At 41.5% G+C, this 4,997-nt stretch overlaps 1 protein-coding gene across 1 annotated transcript in view; it reads right to left on the reverse strand.

The window, feature by feature from the left end:
- LOC138012597 (sodium- and chloride-dependent taurine transporter-like) overlaps positions 1-4,363 on the reverse strand; it is a 40,818-nt gene extending 36,455 nt beyond the window's left edge. Inside the window, exon 1 of the mRNA XM_068859402.1 lies at positions 4,246-4,363. The gene's annotated coding sequence lies outside the window, so the exon portion shown is untranslated. The remainder of the gene's footprint in view (positions 1-4,245) is intronic.
- Between the last annotated feature and the right edge of the window lie 634 nt (positions 4,364-4,997).

Genomic DNA, 4,997 nt, shown 5'->3' on the forward strand with positions numbered 1-4,997 from the left:
GTTTGGTATGGCTGGACAAAATTTTGCGAGAACAAAAATTACCGTTCACACTTGCACAATTCAACTGCATGACAAATATTTTTGAAAAATAAACAAATTTGCCCATTGCGTTTCCCGTGCGGGCCCTAAATATCTAATTTTTTTTAGAGCAGTTGCACTTGAATGTCGAAAGTCATTTGCTTTTGCTTTGGTTTGGCAGTGATTATTTTAAAATCTCGCGCCACTCAGTATTCAACTAGTCGAACATTTGATTTCAACAAATAAACAAACACTCTAAATTTATCGTTATTTAGATCATCTCGGATTCTGAAATTAAGATTTGTGCGCAGGTAGATACAAACACCACCTTCTTTCCTTCCATTAACTCTGCGATCTCTTCTGACTATTTCAAAGCCAGGTAAATAAAAATCGTTATCATGAAGACTCGAAGTTCATCAATATGGGAGAGCAGACTATTTATATTTAGGGAAGCATTAGCCAAACCTCGCCCAAAAACCGTGTAATAGTTAAACTTACCCCGTGTGTGGCTAAATTAAAAATTTCTTCTACACAAGTAGAAGGGAGTGGAAGGTCGCAGGATCTTCTGCAGCGTTTACACGAATGCGGTTTCATCTCGACACGGTTTCACGACTTTGAAACCTCGTCAAAATCGATGCGGTTTGGAAGTGTTTAGACGGAACCGTTTTCGCCAGAAAATGCAAGTCGTGACGTTATAAGAGAGCACTGCACTACCTGCTAAATTTACCATTTTGAATTGAACAATGCAACTTTGTAACCGTATTCAAATCGATAAGGTTTCGCCGTTTACACGACAGATGAAACCGTATAGTTTTGAAAACGCTCCACTTTTCAGGGGCACCCAACGTCAATTTTCGGAAAATATTTGTTCGGAAGACGATTTGGCATCCAGAATTTTCGGAACATTTGTTAGGATTTACGACGAGACACTGAAGGGTAACACAACTTTAATCCACTGGACTCAGCTACACATCGGTTTCACATCGACACGGTTTCATGACTTCGAAACCGCGTCAAAATCGATGCGGTTTGAAAGTGTTCACACGGAACCGTCTTCGCCAGAAAATTCAAGTCGTGATGGTATAAGTATGCGCTGCACTGCGTGCTAAGTTCACTATTTTGAATTGAAAAATGCAAAGTTCGCGCCAAAATAGTAACGTATTCAAATCGATGCGGTTTCATTGTTTTAGGCAGCGTTTACACGAACACAGTTTCACATCGACACGGTTTCATGATCTCGAAACCGCGTCAAAAGCGATTCGGTTTGGAAGTGTTTACACGGATCCTTTTTCACCAGAAAATCCAAGTCGTAATGTCATAAGCGAGCGCTGCACTACGTGCTAAATTCACTATTTTCAATTGAACAATGCAAATTTCGCACCAAAATAGTAACCGTATTCAAATCGATGCGGTTTCGCTGTTTACACGACAGATAAAACCACATCGTTTTGAAAACGCCCCACTTTTGCCTTAGGCACTGTTTACACGAACGTGGTTTCATTTGTAATCGCATCGATTTCGCTGGGGTTACATCTTCCGTTTACACGACACCGATCGAGACTGTTATCGAAACCGAGTAGATTTGCAACCGCTGCTAAAAGTGGAGCGTTTTCAAAACGGTGCAGTTTTATCTGTCGTGTAAACAGCGAAACCACATCGATTTGAATACGGTTACTATTTTGGTGCGAAATTTGCATTGTTCTATTAAAATTGAGATTTTAGCGCGTAGTGCAGGGCTCTCTTATACCATTACGACTTGGATTTTCTGGTGAAAACGGTTCCGTGTAAACACTTACAAATCGCATCGATTTTGACGCGGTTTCGAAGTGATGAAACCGTGTCGATGTGAAACCGCGTTCGTGTAAACGCTGCCTTTGATTGTTGGTTCCCACGTGAATAATTATCTCGTTTGGGTTTGTACGAAGCAGGATCTTTCATGTCCAGCGTTGTACAGCCTGGGAAGGATCTCCGGCTATAATAATTCCAACTGCTCCATTGTAAAAGGCCGCCTGAAATCTATCCATGCGAGAAATTTTGATTATGACGTCAGCGTATGCACGCCCGTACAGACTGTTGGTGTGGAGATGGGGAGGCACAACACCTTCTGGGGACTGGAGTGTTCGGGCAATTTTCCTTGGCGGGAAGTCGTGTGGCAGGAAATCATATTAGTGACGAGCAACGGGATAAAGATAAAGAACAAAAAAGAGCACGAGAGAAGAGGCGACGAAATTGGAGAAATTTAAGCGAAAAAAGCCTCGAGAGAACCCGAGAAAGGAGAAGAAGAGAAGATTTAAAAGAAGAACACCATAAAGCTGAGAGAAATAGAGACAGAGACAAAACACCTATTTACAACGGCTGGCTTTCAGGTAATGTTTTCCTCCTCGATGCATGCCTCGCTGCCTCACATATTTTTTAAAACTGGCTAAAAAAGCGAAGAAGGACTAAAAACGTTTGCAATAGCCCACTTTCGATGTATTAAAATTCAGTCCTAAACAAACATCAGCTCGAGGCCCTGAGGAATCAATTCATGCAAATCCTTATATTTATTCCCCAGAGCCGCGAGATGATGCCTTTGGACTGAATTTTAATATATCGAAAGTGGTCTGTTGACAGAGATTCTGACATATTTCAACAATCACACACCACACTGCCATTCAAGCTTACAGGAGTCATCATTGTCCATTTTGTCAGACGTAAGCTTATAACCGAACTATCGACGCCATATAAATTTATCAGGGACGGCGGAGCCGGAGGGGGCTGGGGGGAGGGAGAAATAAAACGTCTGTCATTTTACGGTTGATCCACGTTTATTTTTTAATATCTCGTCAAGAATGCTGAAAGTAGCATTTTCCGAGCTTCAAGATTTCAACATTTTCTGGCGGAGAATTCCCCCCGAACCCCTTACAAGTTAGCGTCTGCGGCGCTTTGCCTGTTAGCCACCCCCCCCCCCCCCCTCCCAATACAAAATAAGCTTCACCGTCCTTGTTTATATTGGATTGCAGTACATTTATCTGCATCGAATGCACTTGTAAGCAATGTTTGGGACAGTTCAGGTTTTTTTGGGTCGGTTTGATAAGCTCGAACCTGCGATTTTCGGCAAAATCTCCAACAGCGAGTGAGTTATAACAATCGCTTGTCTTGTTTGTCACGCAATAGAACTGGATTCATCATTGCTGTGGCGACTGTCCACACAAAATTAATGCCTTTTTTCGATTTATAGGCTTTTTGTGTGAAATGCATGTCCTGTTGTGAGCTGCTTTGTTTGACTGTGAAATTGCAGTCGAGTGCTGAGGCGAAATACTATGCTTTACCTTGACTTTCTAATTAGTAATTTTTGCTGTTGTTCTAAACTGATCATGAAGAGAGATTATCAGTCAAACGAAAAATGTTGTGAAAGAGGTGTTTGATCACTGTAAACTGTATATACAAATGACGATTAACTATTGCTTCCTGGGGCTAGAAACGGGAGCTCCGCTTTTAGGCTTGGCTAAATCTATATATTAGTCTACATGTATATTAAACCTATACCGTATCTTCTTCAGTTATCAGGCAGTTAATCGAGTTAAAGGTCTACGTTTCTATATAAGCGCCTAAGACTCAGATACTTGCGTTGTTTAATTATATTTTGAATTTATACGTACACCGTAAGTCGACAAACTGATCAGCAGATAGGTGTATTAATAAAGACAGGAAATTCAGCACCAGTAAAGAATCTGGGGTATGTTAACGCTTCACTGTGCATGCATGCTTTCAATCATAGACACTCACGTAAGACAGACAAACAATCAACGTTTTGTTTTGTTTATGTTTTTAATCATGACACTGCTGTTGAAGTTGGTTTAGAACTTTCTTTTTCTATGCTTCTCAAACATATTGTGGAACCTCCAAAAAGATTCTATTTGCGAGAAAGATGTGTCGCCGATAAGCGCCCCAACGGATTTGTCCATTTGTTTGTTCGTTGCCTGGTCCAGTTTGTCCAATTTTCAATACAAATTACGCTTTTCAAGGCAAAATTGCTTTAAACTGGTTGAATGCAATTCTTTCAATATCAGTGTAACTTGCTCGTACTTCATAAAATAAGTGATACAACGGACTGAGGCTTTTTTGCACCTTCGGCGTGGCTTTTGCATTAAATTGTTGTGCTGGTCGACTACGTCGAACAGCTACAGCCACGAGGATAAAAATAAAACCAATTCCAATACGAAAGAGAAATTAAATGTGTCTTACCGTCGATTATTGTACTCCTCTTTAACAGCACCTCAATGCACACCCGATCCTTTTGAAGCCCTGGCATTGAAGAGCTTTGTTAAAAACAATCATGTAGCAACAGACAATAAACGGAAACGAGAAAATAAAGAGGTCATGCCCACTTAATTAATATGTGTAGACATGATACATATTTTTGTCTCGGAGTTAAGATTTTAAATGACTGACCACATTGTTAAGAGATTACAGCCCCTTAAAAGCCGTAATAAAAGATGTCAGCTCATATGGCCCCCCGTTGAGAACGCGGCCAAAAGCTGTTTTGGTCGACTGTATTAATTACTAAGTGTAGCGATACTGACAGCCTATTATTTATCCTGGAGAAACGTTCCTAAATCCTTGAGAGGAACGAGAAAACTTGACTCCGGGGTAGAGACCTGCACGAATTGCGGCACGAACTCTTCTTTGGCTGTGACTAAAAGTGGGACGGGGACGTGGGACTTGGGACGTGGGGACTCGGGGACGTGGGGACGTGGGGACGTGGGGACGTGGGGACTCGGGGACGTGGGGACGTGGGGACGTGGGGACGTGGAGACTCGGGGACTCGGGGACGTGTGAACTCGGGGATATGGGGACGCATTTTTACCATTTGTTTAAATTTCATCATATTTCACAAAATCTTCGTCTGTTGATCGTAACTGCGTTGTACCTCGGTTTAAGTTCCTCGTTTGTATGATATGAAACAGAGGTCTAGTAAATATATATAGTATAGTTTA

The sequence above is a fragment of the Montipora foliosa genome, chromosome 8, assembly GCF_036669935.1.
Source record: "Montipora foliosa isolate CH-2021 chromosome 8, ASM3666993v2, whole genome shotgun sequence".
Lineage (NCBI taxonomy): Eukaryota > Metazoa > Cnidaria > Anthozoa > Scleractinia > Acroporidae > Montipora > Montipora foliosa.